The sequence below is a fragment of the Triturus cristatus genome, chromosome 7 (genome assembly GCF_964204655.1).
Source record: "Triturus cristatus chromosome 7, aTriCri1.1, whole genome shotgun sequence".
Lineage (NCBI taxonomy): Eukaryota > Metazoa > Chordata > Amphibia > Caudata > Salamandridae > Triturus > Triturus cristatus.
In genome coordinates, this window is record NC_140590.1 from 356,479,850 (window position 1) to 356,502,631 (window position 22,782).

General features: G+C 43.5%; 1 protein-coding gene across 1 annotated transcript in view; it reads right to left on the minus strand.

Moving 5' to 3' along the window:
* Positions 1-20,764, minus strand: part of LOC146809663 (sulfotransferase 2A1-like) — a 552,792-nt gene extending 532,028 nt beyond the window's left edge. The window contains exon 1 of the mRNA XM_085616514.1: positions 20,566-20,764. The gene's annotated coding sequence lies outside the window, so the exon portion shown is untranslated. The remainder of the gene's footprint in view (positions 1-20,565) is intronic.
* Between the last annotated feature and the right edge of the window lie 2,018 nt (positions 20,765-22,782).

The following is a 22,782-nucleotide window of genomic DNA, read 5'->3' on the forward strand; positions in this document are numbered from 1 at the left end:
AAGCAGGAGATGGTGAGGCCCGCAGACCGTACATTGGGACTGCGTAGGAGTGGCCGCGCCGTACCGCGGACGAGTAGAGGCAGTCTATTTGGTCCGTAGTGGAAAGAAACAACATGACGGCAATCGAGTGAGGCACCGAGCGGATCCCCCGCGTCCGAAGGGGAAGAGAGAGCGTGCGTGCCTCCAAGTGCCAACGGCACAAAAGGACTGGTGTGGGGTTATGCTGTGAAGGCAACATTCAGTAAGTAGTCAGTGAAAAGGCACAAGTGGACGTCAGGGCGGGTCGAGACACATGGCCAAACAATAGAACATGGAAGTAATCAAATTAAAATAAGCCAAATTCTCTCAAGTGTTACAACAAACAGATAGTGTCAAGAATAGTTGCAAGATAATAATTAGGAATAATAGCTAAAACTGCGTAAGAAGGTAGTACAGTGAGGAAGAAAGAAAGGCACAACTTATCTGTCTTGAAGCCGCATTTAAAAGAGGCTGATCTCTGTACTGTTACCTAGTTACTCTTGTTTATTCTAGAAACTTTACTTTATGATGTAACTTTTAAGTGGCTGTACTTGAAGTTGCATTAAAAGATAATGCATAATGGCAGCCTCCGGTCTTGTAAGGAAATCTTGTGGAGTGATGAAAAAATGTGAAAGGTTACTGTAGTCTACTATCATGTAAAAGGCAATTTCAAGTGATCAATGGCTAAAGGGTAACCCATGAAACGTAGGGGATACGAGATATTACAGCAATGCGTGAACCACAATATTTGGTATCCCCATAGTAAACGATGATGGAAAGCAAAAGGAAGGGTTATATTCACCATAGAAACACTGTGCACACCCATACAACATAAGACCATGTCAAATTGAATCCTGGTAAGTTCTAATGCAAGAAACAAAGGGGATACCAGATATTATGGGCGATATAGGCAATTATATATGGTATGCCCTAAGGGAACTGGATGTAAAATCTTATGGAATGATGTAAAACAATTTGAAAAGATACTGTAGACTGCTATCGAATAAAAGACAACTTCAAGTGGCCAATGGCTAAAGGGTAACCCATGAAACGTAGGGGATATGAGATATTACAGCAATGCGTGAGCCATAATATTTGGTATCCCCATAGTAAACTACATTGAAAAGCGAAAGGAAGGTCGCTATTTGGCATAGAAGTACTGTGCTCACCCATCCAACTTAAAACCATGTCTAATTGAATCCTGGTAAGTTCTAACCCAAGAAACATAGGGGATACCAAATATTGTAGCCGGTATAGGCCATTATATATGGTATCCCCTAAGGGAACCGGACGTACAATCTTGTGGAATGATGAAAAAATGTGAAAGTTTACTGTAGTCTGCTATCAAGTAAAAGGCAACTTCAAGAGGTCAATGGCTAAAGGGTAACCCATGAAACGTAGGGGATACGAGATGTTACAACAATGTGTGAGCTCTAATATGTGTTATCCTCCTAGTAAACTATTTTGAACAGGAAGGGTGCTTTTTTGGCATAGAAATACTGTGCTCACCCATCCAACATAAGACCATGTCTAATTGAATCCTGGTAAATACTAAACCAAGAAACACCAGTAATACCAGATATTATAGCCGTTATAGGCCATTGTATTTGGTATCCTTTCGGTGAACAGGTTGTAAAATCTTGTGGAATGATGTAAAAAAAAAAAATTGAAAAGTTACTGTAGTCTGCTATCAAATAAAAGGCAACTTCAAGTGGTCAATGGCTAAAGGGTAACCCATGAAACATGTGGAATACAGTATATTACAGCAATGCGTGAGCCCTAATATTTGGTATCCCCATTGTAAACGATGTTGAAAAGCAAAAGAAGGGTGATATTTGCCATATAAATACTGTGCTCATCCATCCAACATAAGACCATGTCAAATTGAATACTTGTAACTTCTAACCCCAGAAACATAGGGGATACCAGATATTATTCCAGTATAGGCCATTATATCTGGTATACCCTAGGGGAACCAGATGTAAAATCTTGAGGAAAGATGTAAAAAATGTGAAAGGTTACTGTAGTCTGCTATCAAGTAAAACGCAACTTCAAGTGGTCACTGGCTAAAGGGTAACCCATGAAATGTAGGGGATACGAGATATTACAGCACTGCGTGAGCCATAATATTTGGTATCCCCATTGTAAGCGATGTTGGAAAGCAAAGGGAAAGGTGATATTTGCCAAAGAAATACTGTACTCATCAATCCAACATAATACTAGGTCAAACTGAATACTAGTAATATCAAACCCCAGAAACGCAGGAGATACCAGATATTGTAGCAGGTATAGGCCATTATATAGGGTATCCCGAGGGAACCGGACGTACAATCTTTTGGAATGATGTAAAAAATGTACTGTAGTCTGCTATCAAATAAAAGACAACTTCAAGTGGTGAATGGCTAAAGGGTAACTCATGAAACGTAGGAGATACGAGATATTACAGCAATGCGTGAGCCATAATATTTGGTATCCCCATTGTAAACAATATTGGAAAGGAAAAGGAAGGGTGATATTTGCCGTAAAAATACAGTACTCATCAATCCAACACACGACCATGTCAAATTGAATACTGGTAAGTTCTAACCCCAGAAACACAGGGGATACCAGATATTATAGCCGGTATAGGCCATTACATGGGGTATCTCTTAAGGGTACTGGATGTAAAACCTTGTGGGATTGATGTACAAAATCTGAAAAGATGCTGTAATCCACTATATAGTAAAAGGTAACTTCAACTGGTGAATGGCTAAAGGGTAACTTATGAAACATAGGGGTTACAAGATACTACAGCACTGCATGAGCCATAATATTTGGTATCCCCATAGTAAATGATGTTGGATAGCAAAAGGAAGGGTTATAATCAGCATAGAAATACTGTGCTCACCCATCCAACATAAGACCATGTCTAATTGAATCCTGGTAATTTCAAAACCAAGAAACACCGGGGATACCAGATATTATAGCCGGTTTAGACCATTATATTTGGTCTCCCTTAAGGGAACCGGATGTAAAATCTTGTTGAATAATGTAAAAAATGTGAAAAGTTAGTGTAGACTGCTATCAAATAAAAAGCAACTTCAAGTGGTCAACAGATAAAGGGTAGCCCATGAAACGTAGTGGATACAGATATTACAGCAATGCGTGAGCCATATTATTTGGTATCCCTTTGTAAACGATGTTGGAAAGCAAAAGGAAGGGTGCTATTTGCCTTAGAAATACTGTGCTCATCCATCCAACATAAGACGATGTCAAATTGAATACTGGTAAGTTCTAACCCCAGAAACACAGGGGATACCAGATTTTATAGCCGGTATAGGCCATTATATATAGTATCCCCAATGGGAACTAGATGTAAAATCTTGAGATATAATGTAAAAAATTTGAAAAGTTACTGTAGTCTGCTATCAAGTAAAAACCCAACTTCACGTGGTCAATGGCTACAGGGTAAACCATGAAATGTAGGGGATACGAGATATTACAGCAATGGATGAGCCATAATATTTGGTATCCCCATTGTAGGCGATGTTGGAAAGCAAAAGGAAGCTTACTATTTGCCATGGGAATAATGTGCTCATCCATCCAACATAAGACTATGTTAAACTGAATACTGTTAAGTTCTAACACAACACACACAGGGGATATCAAATATTATAGCCGGTATAGGCCATTATATATGGTATCCCTTAAGGGAACCAGACGCACAATCTTGTGAAATTATTTTAAAAATGTGAAAAGATACTGTAATCTGCTATCAAATGAAAGAAAACTTCAAGTGGCCAATGGCTAAAGGGTAACCCATAAAACATAGGGGATAAGAGATATCACAGCAATGCATGAGCCATAATATTTGGTATCCTCAAAGTAAACTATGGTGGAAAGCAAAAGGAAGGTCGCTATTTGGCACAGAAGTACTGTGCTCACCCATCCAACTTAAGACCATGTCTAATTGAATCCTGGTAAGTTCTAAACCAAGACCCTTCGGGGATACCACATATTATAGCCGGTATAGGCCGTTATATTTGGTATCCCTTAAGGGAACTGGATGTAAAATCTGGTGGAATGATACAAAAAAACTGAACAGTTACTGTAGTCGACTATCAAATAAAAGGCAACTTCAAGTGGTCAATGGCTAAAGGGTAGCCCATGAATTGTAGGGTATACAAGATATCACAGCAATGTGTGAGTCATAATATTTAGTATCCCCTAAGGGAACCAGATGTAAAATCTTGTGGAATTATGTAAAAAATCTGAAAATATACTGTAGTCTGCTATCAAATAAAAGACAACTTCAAGTGGTAAATGGCCAAAGCACAACTCATGAAATGTATGGGATAAGAAATATTACAGCAATGCGTGAGCGATAATAGTTAGTATCCCCATAGTAAACGATGTTGGAAAGCAAAAGGAAGGTCACTTTTTGGCATAGAAATACTGTGCTCACCCATTCAACATAAGACCATGCCAATTTGAATACTGGTAAGTTCTAACAGCAGAAACACAGGGAATACCAGATAGTATAGCCAGTATAGGCCATTATATATGGTATCACCTAAGGGAACCGGGTGTAAAATCTTGTGGGATTGAAGTAAAAAATCTGAAAAGATACTGTAATCTGCTATAAAATAAAAGGTAGTACAAAAAATGCGCTACCAATAAGGCCGGGGGTCTATAGTGCTGCGTAGTCTGAGAGGTGCCGACAGCCCCACTCAATTTATGCCTGAAGGGGTGTGTGGGGGGGGGGGCACACAACGTGCAGTAACACAAAAACATAAATTTTGCCCACCAGTTGCTGGGTCACTGGTCAATAATCATCAAATCACTGACTTAGTGGAATTGAGTTAACTGTCACTGACAATGGCGTGTAGGTGGCGCCAATTTTTGAAATACAACAGGGAAGTCGCCGCCCCCCTGGATTTATCATCACTCTCAGTCTGAGCAAGGGGCAGTGTACTGCAGGGTAGTCTCATGGTGATTACTACTCTTCAGAGAGGATGTAATTGTAAGAGATTGTTTGACTGACTTAGCCAAGGCATGTCACATGGCTGGGTTCCTGAGGGTCAGCTTTATTTTGCACTGCAGCCAGAGCCTGAGGCTGCCCTATGCTGTGTGATGACAATTTGTGTTCATTATTGGTAGTGAAGAGACTCAACCTTGAAGGTGGCACTGTATAATGCAGGGTCACTGGCAGCACAGTTTGCACAGCACTGCCAGCAGGCAGCCCTCTGCTCGCACTTTTGCAATGGTCTGTTCCTATTTGCAGTTTCTTATGCCTAGTACTGGCGCTGTGATAGGAGTTGCTATATATGCATGACTAAGCATTTTAGTGTGGTGATGAGGACTTCCATGCTAAACTGCATTTGTCTAACCACTGATGCATGATACTTGGCAGAGCTGTACCTCCAGCCTGAAAAAAAACAAAAAAGTTCTTTAATTCCCACACCCTCTATTGTCCATGTTGCCCCCAACACCCATTCCTTCCCTTCCTCCTTGTATCCCTTGCCTTCCCTCCTACCCCGCCAGCAGTTTAAAAAAAGGGTTACGACCGTATCATATCTCCTTTTTAGGTCAAGCCTAGAGTCAGAGTGCATGTGCTGCTCTGCGAGGCAGGATGTATCTACAATATGGGCTTTAACCCAGACCATCGATTGCCGTTTGTTCATTTTTTTGCCTTTCAGAAATGCTGCCTTTTTATTGGTGCATTGCTTGTAATTGTCCCTCCTTTGGGTGCTTGGTTCACGCCCAGGCGATTTCAATAATTGTTCCTTCGGAGTGGCTATCACACGTTTATGGTTCCTCCTGGTTGGCCATCGCAACGCGCGCTTCCACTGCTCTTTTCAACTTGATCAGCACAGCATGCAGGGATTTAACCATTCATCCTTGTGGCACATCGAGCATCAACTTTAAGCATGGACTCATTTGCACTTTAAACTGCATGCCGCATTCAATTATTCTCCAAGGGAAACAGTGGGTACCAGAGAAACCTAACCAGGGCTGTTGCATGGATTTTTGCCACCCTTGGCAAAGTGACATTTTGCGACTCTTCACACCCTGTAATTTTTGCTAATTTTATGATAATGCTGATGGTCTTCTGCTCCTCTAGACTTAAGGCAGCGGCCTGCTCTTCCCTTTTTTTTTTTTTAAACTGCCTCTGGAAGATGAGACCTTTTTCACACTGAGCCCCCATTCCATAGCGTGCCCTCCATTACAGCTGGGATCTGTCTGCAGTAGTGGTGATGTGGCTCTTGACGCCGTCTGTTGTCAGGCAGGCATCCCCCTTTCCCACCTCTTCCCAAATGTGCTTTCTGTTACCATTGTGACTCACAATCTGTTTTCTGCACTGTTGCTTGATGGCCATATGAGCAAAAAAAATCCACACATTTCTTTTGCGAATAGAAGAGGACAGGTGGTATCTAAAGTAACCCTGGGCGTAGGGCTACGCTAGCGTAGTTTGCGCAACTATGCGCTACGCAAATTGCACATAGCACAGTGCAAAAACGCGTAGCGGGCATTTTTTGCTTGATCGCGGTCCTCAACGTCAAGTTGGTGACCGCGAGTGAGCAAAATAACATCCCGTCAAGACTTTTTCCTCATTCGCGATCAGCAACATCAAGTTGCCGATCGCGAGCATGGAAAATAAACCTCCCGGCGAGATTTTCAACGCAGGGAGGTCAGGTTTCTCATTGCGAGTGGTCACGTATGCTCACGACCGCTCGCGATGAGAAACTACCAGTCCGCGTTGAGAAAGCTGCCGCTCGAGTACAAATTTACTTGAGCGGCAGAAAACAACCGCTTGCACAGTGCAAGATGCGGTTTGCAATGATTGCACAGTGCGGACATGCATCCGGCACTGTGCAATCAGTGCGAACAGCATTTTGCACAGTGCATTACGCAGTTCGCGTAGTGTAAAGTACACTTTGCGTAGCGCTACTACGCAAACTATGCCCAGGGTTATTTTAAAGCAGATTACCTGCTAGGTGTATTCATTGGCCTTACCATCAAATAAGAACCTGGTTATCTTTACAATGCTTGCAAGTGTTTACCGTTTATAGCGCTGTAGATAACAAGTGGTCATCATTGCCCAACTCACTTAGCTGATTTTAGAACTATGAAACAGACAGTAGGCCCTGCCACTATCAGACCTGTGACTAGGAGGTTTATAACAATGATGATAAATAATTTTTAATAGCATGTTATGCCAGAGGTTTGCAGTTGTAAGGGCAGTAATAACACATTACCCAATTTAATGCTTCTCATTTTATCTATGTTGGATGGATGCAAGGCTGAACTGGCCCTGCTGGAATTCACCCTGGCTGGTCGTACATTAATAACAGCAGGGAACACAAAACCTACTGAGCAGACCAGCCGACATGGGATCATTGTGCAGAAAAACTAGAATCCTGCTTAAATAAGACCACTTCTTAGGAAGTACAATAATAATAAAATTGCCATTCTTCTGAGCCTTTGGGAAGAAAGTGGGATTCGTTGTTTTTGGAAGTTTATCCAAGTCACCGGTGGCAAACGGCCATCCCAAACACACCAGCTAAAAACACATGACACAATCACATTGGAATTGAGGCAGGGCAGGCACGGGTCAGCATCATTATAAAAGAAACAAGACAGCCCCAAGCGAGATCCAACCACCATCTCACGTCTCATAATGTAAGCAAGGCAACAACAGCTCGAAAATGCAGTGAGGAAAAGGTCAGGAATACCAGTAACCCAACTCTGCACTGTCAGAAGCAATGATGTGGATGTCTTCCCGCTTTTATCTGGCATACATATTTATGCTTGTTTTTTTACCTCACTCAATAGCTTTTGGCATTTGATAAGTTTACAGTTTTAAAAGCAACCCGCTAGTTGCCTCCTGAGCAGTGAATTCAAAATCCTGTGAAACACATACAGATTAATGGGTGCATGGTTTGGAGCACCAGAATCAGAACTCCCTAACAAATGTACCAAGATAAGTTTAGAAGAATATGGTGCATGCCCCCCCCACAGATGTGCATAGCCCTAGCACCATTTGCAACCAAAACAGCGTCCCACATTGTTCAAGCCCCCTCTAAAATTATTCAGCACAAATGTCACTGGGGAGTCACTCTGCATGGTTTCATTAAGATATTTGGACAAGTCTTTGCATATAATAAGGTTTTGTAAATGTGTGCGCAATGAAAGGCCGCCTTTCTTCGTAATTATGTTTCATCATTTTAAAACTTGGGAACACAATCCACACAAATACACTCCACACCATGCAACATAATTCCAATTAGCATAATTTCACTCAATGCTGCACACTTCCAAGCCACACAATTCAACTCTACCATTTTCCTTCCACACCACACAATTCGTCAATAAACCACATATTTCAACTTAACAACACAAGTACAGAACACACCAAATACATCTAAACCACACCATATAATTCCATATCATGCCACAAAATTCAACACTACATCACATAATTAAAATCTCTATGACATACAAGTACAATCCACATAATTCCAGTACGCTCAACTCAATATCACATAATTATACTATTCACATATTTTAACTGCACACCATTCCACATAATTCCACTTAACATATCCACTCCACACCACACAATTTCACAGCTAATAATTCCAATACAACCCACATAATTCCACTCCACAGCACATATATCCACTCCACACCAATTCAAAACACATGGGTAAAAGACATTGTCATTTACAGCGCCAATACCTCTAACTCACAAATTTTAGACCAATTTGCATTGGAAATGCTTGTTTCACTTTCATTCATGCAGCACTTCAGCCATGCTGCTACACAACATTACTTAAAAACATAGACAAATATCTCTCTAATAGGCAAAACATATTGCCAATGATGGTTTGAATTGGCACAGAAATATAATGCAGGCTGGTGATATGCCAGTGAGGTGGCAGCCTTATAATTGTATGTATATAATGATACAATCACTGTTGTTGTACACAGTGTCAGTTATATGTTTTGAAAACTGTTTTGTAAATTGTTCATTGTATCTAACAGACTAAATCTTTGCTCGGTAACACTGAAACTAGTGACAGGATACAGCAGACGCAGTTAGTATCACTACTCCAAGGCAATGGCCCCCATACTTTAAACGCACGGCACTAGATTCAGTGCTAAGTGCAGGTTAGCCTCAAATCATTCTTTGAACATACCCAAAACAGGTAACAATAACCACATAGTGGCAAACCAGGTAAAATCTAGCAGATTGTCCATCCCTCACACACCGGGCGAATACACCTAATACTCTGCAAATCGAGGGTTTCTCGGATGCAGCTTCCGGCAGTCAGAACTTCAGTAGGTTAGATCACTATACTAGTTACGATTGATCCTTACAGTGGAAGGAAAAATTATCTGAAGATACCGTAAACAGCCACATTCACGCGGAACTAAATACATCTAGCATTCAGATTTCCATGACTACAGACAAGTTGCAATTCCCACTTCTCTCCTCTCCCCCACAAACTGAGCTAGAATCACTCAATGCCCAGACGGATAGGATGGCAATAGACATGCAAAACGCCATCAGAATCATGAAGAATATTTAACTAATCTCAGAAAGCTCTCTCTCTAAAATCACTAAGATTAAAAAATGAGTACACTCACTACACAACAAACTTGACAGGATTAACACGACCCCATTGCCTCTGTCAAATAGAATTCTTTGTCCTCGCAAAATCCTTATTTATCTGACAGACTCCGAAACACAATCCTTAATGCTATCATACGAGTTGTCACCCAGTCCCACCCCTAAGAGAAACGATCAACAACTTAGAGCAGTTCCGATCAATGTAAACAGGATATCATAGGTGAATCCTAGAAAGCTAAATGCTAACAACCTGAAAGAAATAACATTAATACCTTTAAGGCAAGATTCGATTCTAAATACCCCTCTGAAACCGCTTATGTGCTTACTACTGAATTGCAGATCAGCTATGAAACATGCAGCGGACATTGCCGACCTACTCCTGAACCGGGATATTGACGTAGCTATTCTAACAGAAACAGGGCTCAACAATGCATCGTCCCCATGCCTAGACCTATTGGTTCCACCAAACTACAATATTGTGAGACTAGACAGGCTAAACAAAATAGGTGGAGGAGGGGCCTGTATACACAGATCAAGCCACTCAATCTCTAAAGCCCACTCCGACCTTCTTGAGTCCTGTGAATACCTGGGGCTCTCTCTACGTCTCTCAGATAACCAACACTTTAAACTACAGGCTTTCTACCACCCCCAGGTAAAAACGCAATGTTCATAGACCAACTTATGGAAATTATCACAGAAAATTCTGATCCACACTCCAACAATATCTTTCTAGGGGACTTCAATCTACATTGGAATGACCTCATAGATAATCAGGTCAATATTTTCAAAAACTTCCTAGCAGACCGTTCTCTAGTGCAGGCATGTGGTCTTTCAACTCACTCAAAAGGCGCTACATTAGACTGGATCCTCTCTAGGGGTGGGCGGAATTTGCGAAATCCACTTTCGCAAATTATCGCGAAAATGTTTAAAATTATCGCAAACAAGCGGAAATATCGCGAAGATGCGGAAGTTTTTTTCCCGCATGTTCGCGAGATTTTCTGCATGGTTGCGGGTCGCCAACTTACCCATGTGGTTGCTCGCGGGCGCGGCCATCTTGTTTTGAGTTGTCTCGCAGTGCATGATCGCGAGAAACAAGACGTGATCGCGCGACGCATGACGTCACTGCGGGCGCGAACTGTCGCGAGACAGCGCAAATGGCTAAAAACAATACAACATCTCATGGAGAACGCGACCGGATCAAGAAAACTGGCCGGCGAACGCAGGGATTCAGGTAAGGCGATCGCGCGCGAGGATGTATTATTTTACAGCACGAGCAAGAAACAAATTATCGCTAAGCTGCGGAAAGCGGAAATTTTGACATTTTCGCGCGGAACGCGAAAATGTCAAATTATCGCAATTTCCGCGAACGGAACAAAATTTTAGCCCAGGCCTAATCCTCTCCAAAGAAAATTAGGTAGATTCAAATCGATATTGTACCCTGCTACAGGTCCGATCACCACATTATCACCTACCAAATAACATCCTTTAAGAAAAACAGAGCCATACAAGCAGTCAAGCCTAAGAAATGGGTCAGAGATACTTAAGGCCTAAACATGGACTTGCTAACAGTAAGTTGCTAGAACGAACTTCAACCTCCTCCTGGAGTGGTGGACTTCAGCGAGCTTACAGATCATTACAACAGTACGATGTCTAAAATATTCAACAACATAGCCCCTTTAAAACTCAAAAGAATTCAAGTCAAAGATAAAAACCCATGGTTCAACGGTTCTCTCAATGAAGAAAGACAGATACTCAGAATCACAGAAAGGAAATGGAGACAGCTCCCATCATCCCCTCATCTAAATCAGCTAAGAAAGACTAGGAAAGCCTACAATAAAAGCTTACTTCAGTCAAAAAAAATACTTTTTTAGAAAAGAACTTGATAATGCTAAGAACAGACCGAGAAAACTCTCCGATCTACTAAAGGATCAGTTGAACAAATTGGCCAAATCCTCCCAACTAACAGCTCAATCGGCTCTGAGCTGTGAAGACTTTTCAGCATTTTTTACTACCAAAGCTAGTTCCATGGAGAATGAACTCAAGGTTACCGCTGATAATTTTGTGACTCAAACGAGCACTCAAGTGAAGCAGCCAACCCAGCCTGCACAAACAGTGCCAAAAAATAAGGCCCATTGGTCAACCTTCAGACTATATGATCAGGAAGACATTGCTAAAACCTTATTGGCCCTAAAACCGAACAACCATTACAATGATCCTCTTCCCACAAAATGTTGGCCTACGGTCAACCACATGGTCATCCCTAGCTGGACTAAAAAAATAATGCCTCGCTCTCCCAAGGTTCCTTTCCTGACTGTCTAAAACAGGTCAGGTCATCCCTCTACTGAAAAAACCTACCAAGAATCCATAGGACCCAAACAACTTTAGGCCGGTAACAAACATTCCCTTACTGGCTAAGGTGTTGGAAAAATGTGCTCAACAGCACGGAAACAGCAATTATGAACATAGCTGATGACACTGTGCTTGCTCTAGACCGTAACGAAACCTGTCTACTAGTCGTCCTCGACCTAACTTCAGCATTTGACACCGTAAATCATGGCAAATTATTAGACCAATTGAAGAATAGGATGGGTTTCTCAGGGACAGTCCTAAAATGGTTTCATTCCTTCTTAGAGAACAGTACGCAAAGATTCTTGGTGAACCATAATCTATCCCTTCCATCCCAGAGTCAGATTGGAGTCCCTCAAGGCTCAACGCTATTCCCATCCCTATTCAATCAGTACATTTAGCCACTCACGGAAATACTGCAGCAGGCTAACATCTCCTGCCACATGACACTCAGCTGTATATGAAGATCACATTGCTTGAAGAGATCAAAATAATGAACGTATCACTACAAAAGACCGTACATTGGCTTTCTAGCAATCATCTTAAACTCAACTCACAGAATTCCTTCTGATCTCCCCCGTAAATCCTCCACGATGATCAAGGAATGGACCAAACTGATCACAGTGCTAAATGGTACTCCGATTCTAGTTGATTCTACCATGTCTCTTGGAATCACGCTGGATAAGGATTTTAACATGAGAGCTCACATCAACACTATGGCAAAAAAGCCCGATTTCATTTGAGCTATCTCAGAACATTGAAACCGTTCATTGACGCTGCTGACCTGAAAACGGCTGTCCAAGCTTTGGTCATCTCAAGGATTGAGTATGGTTGCACAACTCTAGCTGGACTTCCTGAGATTTCAACAGCCCCACTAAAAGCCGGTCTCAATGCTACAGCGAAACTCGGAATGGGTACAAGAAAATTTGACCACTTCACATCTGAAAGCGCCCAAATAGCTACCGTACGGGGCAAGAATTCAGCTAAAGATGGCATGAATTACACACAAAGCTTTACACTACAGAACACCACTTTACCTTGCCCAGAAAATTACGATTTATAGACGCCTTAGATCATCAAGGGGGGCTGCAGATTTCCTTCTGAAACCAGCAATTTTCGGTAAGAGAACGTACGATAGAGCATTCTCGGAAGTGGCACCAAGAATTTGGAATGCACTTCCACCAAATATTAGAGGAATCACCTCTGTCTCGCAATTCAAAAAAGAGGCTAAGTCCTTTCTCATGAGTAAATTTCTCCCGTAACCAACTACGGCCCTCTTGCGACTCCTTTGAGACCTTTAATCATCCCTGAATCTACTATTTTCAGATGTGTTAATAGGTGGAGATAACAGGATGACTGTACTGCGAATATCAAAGTAATGGCTCCGGGATAGCACAAGTCATTCTGTTTTCATCGATTCTCACCGATGGATCTCAGTAAGACCGGAATGGATACCCAAGTCCATGCGCAAGATTCAAGGATGATAGCTAATGAAGATACCTCTATCAAGCCCCATGGTTATTGATCTGTACCTGTAAATGTGCATACAGTTCTGAAACCAGGTTTTTTTTTTTTTTTAGAAAGGATATTACATTTTTTATTACTTTTTATATGCAAGTATGTCATGACATTTACTACTATAACCCTAGAGCTTGCCTAGTAAGACTGAAAATGTTTATTAGTTGTAAATTTGTAAACTGTGATCGAAACTGTTTGTGGCGGAACTGTAAAGAGCTTTGACACCTAGGATTGGGTCATGTTTGTGCTATAGAAAACACTAAAAATAAAATAAAATAAATAAAATAATATATAATCTGAAAATTTGTATTTCTCCATTTTCCTATCCTGCTTTTTCCCCATTGCCTTTATTCTATCCCTCACACTTTAATAGTTCTCCCATATTGATGGGTTTCATCCTTTTAGATTTTTTAATCTCTGCCATGTTTCCCTCAGCTCTGCCAAGTACCACGCATCAGGCAGTAGACTAACGCATTTCAGTGTGGTGGTCCTCATCACTGCACCGAAATGGAAAGTCACATTTGTAGCGCCTCAGTATCAATCCAGAGTGCTATTAGTGCTCTGTTAGAAACTGAAATCCAGGTTGCAGCGCACAGTCTGCGCAGCTTGCCCAGGAATGGGGCGGTTGGGTCAGCTCGTGATTGGGCTGTCCTAAGCAGGCTGAGAGAAGAGGCTACAATGTAAACAGGTTTATTCACTTCCCCTTGACACCGGCAATCCATTCAGGCCAACTGTGTGACTCGTCACCTCACAGTCAGTGTTAAAATTATGGCCCACAGCCTCTATCAAGAGACTCGCTATCTGTATATATTGGCGAGCCGGCACCGTGCGAGCTGAAAACGCGACAGACATTGAATAATGTGACAGTTTTTGACACACGGACAGTCTCGTCCCAGCACAGAGAGCCGCAGGTTTCGAGGTGTCTGACAGGCAGCACTGATCTCATCTCAGATTGCATGTTATGGCGCAGCCGGCAAGGAGTCGTCAACTCAACTCCTGTAGGAGCACGGCTGCAGCAGACTCCGAAGGCAGCACCCAGGAGGGAGAGTGTGTGCCTACACTGGCAGCAGGTAAGGAAACCTGCGCCTCCAACTTGAAACTTAATCTCGCTGCACAAGGGCCAGTACTAGCTTCCCCAGTCGGTTTGGTCTTGAATTCCCACAGAGCAGGCCAGAAAAATAAGTTAGGGATTATACTCATGCGCTCAGCAGGTAATGGGCGCCACAGGGATGAAGGGGTCTGCACTTAACACCTAACTCCGCAAATGACATGCTGCACCGCCTGCGCTTCACAGCAGATAAACAGCAGTTATCTGCAGCACCACAAGTAGTAAGGGATCTTGCGTGAGACACCTGCCTACACCTGTAATCTTACGCCCACACCCTGCAAACACATACATTTACCCACTCTCCACCCAGCATCCCCGCTTCCATACTTCACTTTCACATAGGACTGCCCGGGCACACCCCTGCACACGAGAATGCCACAGGTGAGTGAGTCCTACACATAAACAAGCTGAGCCCTAGGGAGAAATCACCAGGATAGATGCGGCCTCCCTATAGTCTGTCTGTTGGCGCCTGCCTAGGGGAGTGAGTCCGGCCCCTAGCATGGACAACTTGATACCTGGTTATGGTAATGAGGGGCAGCGGTAAGGGTGCCGGTCCAACTATCACCATGGCAAGCAGCTGTATCACTTACGAGCCTGGTGTTTTCAGAAGCTCTGGTACAGCTGCAGCCTCTCTATTATGGTCTTGCAATGCCCACAAAAAATGCGCTTGTGTTGGATTGTCACGGGAATGGCGGAAGCAGTGGATTCTGTCTGATCCTGCCCGGGCTGAGTTAATTCTCCGAAGACGGCCGAAGAGCAGGGGATACCAGATATTATACAACACCGGCACAGTCGCTCGAAGTGTTGGTATAAATTAATTTTCAGTTCTCGTTGATGAAGAGTTGTCCCCACGAAACACGTGGCAGCTTCCGCCATTCCCGTGACAATCCAACGCAAGCGCATTTTGTGTGGGCATTGCCAGTGGCGTCACTAGGGGGGTGCGGGGGTGCGGACCGCACCGGGTGACACCCTCACATGGGGTGACACCAATCTGGTTACGCTGTGTTGGCTGCAGTACTGGCCAAACTTTCTCCACTCTATCACTAGACAGCTCTCTGCAGCGCAGCCTCGCCTCTGCTTTATAATCAAGACAGGAGAAAGTGAAACCCCTTAGCCAGCCGCCGGGCCAAGATCATTATCCAATTAGGCTATACCGACGTGAGGTGATGTCGACGTTTGAAACACGTCACTAACGTGGCTCCCGCTAGTCCTTCCGGATGTCCTGCCCAGGGTGCTTTAGTTCCTTCAGGTATGGATAATGGCTCGGCTCCTTCTTAAAGATGGCCTTTTTAATCTATCTATGGTTGATCGTTCGTTGCTCTGTTCACTGCCTCCGTTGGTTCAGCCCTGCAGTATCCCCAGGGTACAAGTTTCCACACAGTGAAGGTGAGGGGGGGGGGGGGAAGAGGCTGCCGCACTTCAACGAGATCTCACCGCCCCCGCCCCACACGTAATTCCCAGTAAAAGCAGCTGCTGAGGATAAAAAATGCCGGCGGCTCCCTGTTAGCACTCCGGTCGGGTCCCTTGCTGGCAGGGAGGCTTTAATCCACAAAGAAATACCCCCACGACTCAGGCCCGGTTCTAGACCCTCACCCTGGCCCACCCAAACAGGAGCCTTGGCCCTCGCAGTGAGGACTTGAAGGCAGGCGCGCAGCTTCCTGGGCGCGCACACACACAGTTTTAGAGATTATCGCAGCTGCACCCAAGAGTACTTCACAGGTCTTTAAAAGACCATTTACATGTTAATGAGGCTTTGTTTATTTTTTCACCCCTTCATCTCCACATGGCAAAGGCGACAATGTTCTGCTGCGTGGATATTTCTTTTATTATGCAGCGCAGGAGAAAATAAGTTTCTTTATGCCGATTCACCTTTCCTGACCCCTGCAGCTGTTTATCACAGCAGGCTGTGACACAAAGTTTGACTAATGGAGTAGGTAAGAGAATGTGTTACTATTTAGTTTTTGTTTTTTTAAATCTGCACAGGCCCAGCAGGACACATACTTCGTGAGTGCTTCGTTTAAACAGTTTTTATCATTATCATGGCCGATGCAGATGCAGGACAACAATAAGACAATACAAAATGCCCAGATAACGCTGGTGATTAATGATCCTGCTGGAGAGCAATCATTTGTCTGTTAGTTTTTAAATGCAGATGAACTGTATTTTATGTGGAAGCTCAGTGGGTTACTGCCTTTGTCACAGGGATCCTTGTGCTACTTGCAGTTCAGAAGTTACAATTCTAACGTAGGACAGTGACCAATGAACTGTCATCAAAGAGCTGCATGCAACCCTGAATGGTATACTTACAACTTCGCTTTCTATTGTTGTGATATAGTTAAAACTTCCCCAGTCTTTCATTATTCTAATGTTGCTAAAATGAGTATGTTTGGGCAGATATACATGTTTATCAGTAAAGCTGACCCCTATGGAATACTCTTTAAATCCTAAGGTTGTGTTTCCCCAGACCAATCCCTCTTAAAATATACTGCCCCCAAGTATGGATGACACGTGATTCATACACCTTGTAATCCTCATTGGTTTATGTGGCATTCCCTATAGACTGATTTACATACTTGTATGATTCATTGTCTGTATAATGTGTGCGTGTTGTAAAGTACTGACACACACTACACTGATATGAGTAGCGCTGTACAACAAATGAAATGCATATGAGAGAGGGGCTATGTAATGATGAGGGGCACTGTTGGAGGGTGGCAGTAAGGGAATCCGAGGAGGAGGTCAATAGGGGAGGGGCTATGGAGCGATGAGGGACACTGTTGGAGGGTGGCAGTGAGGGAATCCGAGGAGGAGGTCAATAGGGGAGGGGCTACAGAGAGATGAGGGGCACTGTTGGAGGGTGGCAGTGAGGGAATCCGAGGAGGAGGTCATAAGGGGGGGGCTATGGGGAGATGAGGGGCACTTGTGGCAGTGAGGGAATCAGAGGAGGAGGTCAATAGGGGGCCATGGAGGGATGAGGGGCCCTGTTGGAAGGTGGTAGTAAAGGTATTTACGGAGAAAGAGGTTTTTAGTGCGGCGCCAAAAAAGACTTTCGCATCAGCGCTGAAGCCGGCCCTGTCATGGCCTTTCTGTTTTTGTTTATTTAATTAGCAGTCGGGCCGTTAGGGCAACTGTGGAACATACTTTAAAGTGTGTGCTAATTATATTTACCGCTATATTCAATGTTTTAAGTTTGAAGGTGATTTTACTAATGTTTTTAGAGGGAAAAATGAAAGTGGAGCCCGATGGTGCCTGATATGGGGCTGGGGCCCAAGGTAAGCTGTGAGATAAGGTGCACTGGAGAGGAGTAGTGGATAATCAAGCCTGTAGGGGAGTGCGTTGCAGAGTCCGGGGTCAGGTGGAGGTAGTAATGAAGAGGGATTCTCCGTGAAGGCTCGCACAGAGGGAGCCTGTAAGGGAGTGCGTTGCAGACTCCGGGGTCAGGTGGAGGTAGTAATGAAGAGGGATTCTCCTTGAAGGCTCGCACAGAGGGAGCCCGAGAAGTGTCACTTGCCTGGTACTCCCATCTCAGAAACCTCCTCTTCCCATCAAAGGGACATTACATGGAAAAAACACTTTTTGAGAGTGATAATATTTAGAAAGAGATCTGGAAAAGAGTGCGTTTTACTGGGCCTTGTAAGACTAAGAAGAGATAAAGGAGGGCCCTGAAGCAGGCCTGTCTAGACATATATGCGACAAATCGAGCCCGCAGTGGCCCACCCAAATGCACCCTTGGCTCACCCAAATAAAAATTCCTGGAGCCGGGCCTGCCACAACTGTAGGCACCCTATGAGGGTAAGAAAACACAAAGGATCTCACCTCTGGAGATCAGCCTGGCGGAAGGTCTGTATGCCGCCACGAGCACGTCGTTCCTGGGTGATTCCGAGTGAGCAGGACAGCTCCTGCACTGGAAGTAACCTATTATAATATCAGCTTGGCTGTACTCTGTGAAGCCTTTGGGGAGATGATATGTGCAGGGGGGGGGGGGGGGACCAGGAGTGCATACATGCCAACATTTCAGGAGAGCAAAGTGGGAGTTTTGGGGAAAAAAAATCGGGAGAATGTGGCCTTTAATCGGGTTACTGTCATATATGGGCTTTGGAAGTGAGCTGCTGCAGGATCGGAAATTTGAAACGCAATTGTACGTTTTATTCTTACCTTTCAGAAGCATGGAGCGCAATGGCAGGCAGAGAGAGGGTGATGCAAGTGTTGTGCACTGGCCTGGCAGGTTGCTGGCAGTGCATACACCAACCCCCCCTCGTGTGTGGCAGCCACATCCGAGTACTTCACAGGTCTTTAAAAGACCATTCGTTTGTTAATGGGGCTTTGATGGTTTTTCACCCCTTCTAGAGCCCCTGCATCGCCACTGACTATTGCTGGAAGAATTAGCACGTTATACAATACCAAGCCCGGTCAGCTGAAACGCCGAGGAATCTGGTTTCTGGATGCATGATTCGGGAGGCAGGAGACTAGCCTTGAAATCGGTAGTATCCCGCCTGAATCAGGAGGGTTGGCATATCTGCAGGAGTGAGTGACAGAGATGGCAGACATTTCGTTCAAAATGGAAGCTTACACAGATATGTGGCCTATCTAAACCACATTAATAACTTCATTTCTAGACATCAGAAGAAATTAGTTTCAATTGCAATTATGTAAACATGTCTATACATGTAGAATCATGTGTAAGAATGCATAGTACACGTTATTATTGAAACATAACACTCGAAAAACCTTTCCACAAGTGCACATGTAAGATGTTTACCTATAAACCTCCCAATTTGGGAGTCCACATGTTAGATAAATCCTGGAATGAGCGCATTTGACCAACCTGAGTTTCCTGTACTAAAGGTGCCTATGGTTTACTGTGTTATTATGGATGCTTGTGATGCATTTTTTCTATAGACATCTTTTATTGGTTTTTATCAAAATAACAGTAACAAATACATAAACAAAAGCCATCTCCAACCATTTGACATAGAGAATCAGGTCATCACAGCTCTTCTCATATAATAACACTGGAGTATTACTCCCAGGTCAAAAGTACGGTATAAGTCACCAGGCATCTGTATCATTAGATTTCACTTTGTCATCTGAGGAGAGTACCTGTGAGCCCCTCAGGTCTACAAAGTTACCCCCCATACTCCCAAGTCCCTCTCTGCCTTCTCATCACACTACATTTTGTTAGGTGCGCCTCATCTGCCACAGCCCATTCAATCACATCCTTCGCCCATCTTTCCACACTGGAACCATCCAGGTAATTGCAACCCTTCTCTTAGCCAAAAATAACAACAGGTGTAAGAACTTATCCATCTCACAACAGGCAATCAACCAGATTCGTCTCTATTGGCATTCTCACTAAGGTCCCGTTATTTGTCAACTGTGTCCACTGGCGGAGTCGGAGCAGAGGAGGTCCATGTGGTAAGTCATAAGGGGTGACACCATGAGTTACCCGCACTGGGTGACACCAACCCTAGTGACGCCACTGGGCATTGCAAGACCATAATAGAGAATTCAGTCTCAGGGTTAATGGATACAAATCCAGGATTGATATATTGTGTTACAACTACTACGCACGCCGTTTCTAAAAATCTCCTGGAGCAGCAAACAACTGCGCAGTGAGTGTGGGAAACATTTCTCTTAATAGCCTCAGAGACCCAAAACAAGTTTTGTTTACCCTTTCACTCGAAGCCGTTTCTGTCGAAAACACGAGATTTAAAAACGTACTGTTTTGGGTTGCTGTAGCATTGTGAGTACTCAGGATTCACTAGCTTTAAAAACACATTGCACACAATAAATGTAACTTTTGGTTTTGAAACTCTACGTTTCTTTTGCATTTTAACTGTATTTATTTTGTGTTCCGCGCCTAGCAAAAAAACGAATAGTTTTTGACGCAAACATTTAATTATGCATGAGATGAGTACTTAAACACAATGCATTGAACATTAATCGTGCAATAACCTACCTGCTTTTACTGTGGGCGATGGCAAACGGGGTGAAGTGCCACCAGAAACAAAGAAAGCAGGTCACACGCGGTCTCCACAAAGGTAAAGTAGCAACAACAGTTGGTTATGTTTGCTTCTAATTGTTTCAGAGCAGTTTAGATAGGAGGACCTGTGAGGTGTCTACATACTCCAGCCTATAAACTTCAGCTGTAGAAAACCATTCGAATCGCTCTGATGTCATCACATAGTGCACGTGAGTGGCAGGAGGCGGCTCCTATTCCGAAACGTGGCGATTGCGGGGGGCCTGTGTTACGCCCCCAGGGTCGGATTGGTAAGGCAGGAGGAGATACAGCTGTGGGCCGTTTTCTGGACAGCATGGAGGCCGATTTGGGGTTGTGCTGTTGAGATGCCGCCAGCGGTTTAGAGGATTCCTGATGGCTTTTCCGTAGCAGGTGGGCCTCTATTACCACCTTTTTACCAACAGGGCGGAGGTGTCATACAAATTAAAATGATTTGTATGATTAAAAAGTCGATTGTAAATATGACGTCTACATTACCATGGAGACAAGAATTAACCTTGGAAAGCTAGGCATGTTGGTTCTCCTATTTACGACTTTGTCCTACAAGCCCCAGCATACTCCATTTATTTGCTGAAAAAACGAGTCTGGCTGAAGTCACCTACTTGGCATATAGACGTTGGGCAACTGGTATTTTTAGGTTTTATTCATATAATTTATGTGTTTATACTGAGCTGAGTGAGTTTTTCATTCATTCCTATTTTGCTCCAAGTCTCCTACATGTTGATTTGTCTTTCGTTATAAATTTAAGACTAACTGACAGAAATGTTTGAGCTAATGGGCATCTTCAACTCACTTATGTATGAATAAATACACAGGATAAATTACACAGACTACTTAAATCTTTGATGTCTTCATTAAAGACACACAGGCAAATATTATGTAATCTCATTTCTTGCTATTTTAATTTTAGTAGCATATGCTTCCAAAGTAAAACGACAACATCCATAATCTGCTCACATGGGAAGGAGCCAGCCACTAAGCCACGCCCACCTTCATTCACGGATCATGACGGGAGCTCCCGTGACCGTATGTAGCAAAAGGTGGTTCATTTGTAGTATGAATTGGCGCCTGATAGAGAAATAGCTAGATAGGGTCAATGTGTTTGGTGTTTCACACTCATAGTGCCCTAGCTGGGCCCCGCTGTGAGTACCCTTTCTTTTTCTTGCCCCAGTCTTGAGCCACATAACTTCTCTGGTGTTTCCACCGAACACATTGGCAGTCCAGTGGCCCTATCCAGGTGTTTTTTCAATCAGGCGCCAATTCAGCCATGTACAATTCCCCCTCCCCACCATTTTCTGTTTTGGCAATACAAGTTTTTTTTCCTTATCACTTTATTTCAGGTGTTCCATATCATAAGGTTCTGATGAGCCCCCCCCCCCCCCCCCCTTGCCCCTGGGGTCCAAACGTCGTTGACACATACTACAAATGAACCACCTTTTCAGCCTTTTAGCATTGTACTATAGGACTGATTCCCTATCTAACACATTGAATTGTGGTGATTTGATATATATATAGAAACCCTTTTGACCACTCACTAGCACTCCCCCTCTTTTCTAAGGTTCTATTTCAAATGGGACACAAAGCACTTTTTTGTTCGCAATTTCTCTTAAAGGTATCATCAATTCAGTAAAAGTGTTTTCTGACAATTCTGCTAAGTGTATAGTTCTGATTCTTTTCCTGACATTCACCTCCCACACAAGAATATGCCATTGGGCGTTCTATTTATCAATCATCAAACACACAGTCCACAGGAACAGCTGTCACTAGTGGGACTCGCAGCACTGATTGTGCCACCCACAGAAGTAGCCTTGCCAAGGTAACTCAGACCTGCCACTGCAGTGTCTGCGTACACAGTTTTAAACTGCCATTTCGATGTGGCAAGTGCCCCCACTTGCCAGGCCCTAACCTTCTCTTTTCTTACATGAAAGGCACTCCTCAGGTAGGTCCAAGGTACCCCAGTGGGCAGGGTGCGGTGTATGTGAAAGGTAGGACATGTGCTTGTGTGTGTGAAGTCCTGATAATGAAATACTGTGTATTTTTTATTTTTCTCTATTGAAAGGCTATCTATCCCATATGCAAATGATGGAGCGCGAAACCCTAGGTAACGGGGAAATAGACGAGTCCCTTCGTCATAGACCAGATATCACACTAACGCTT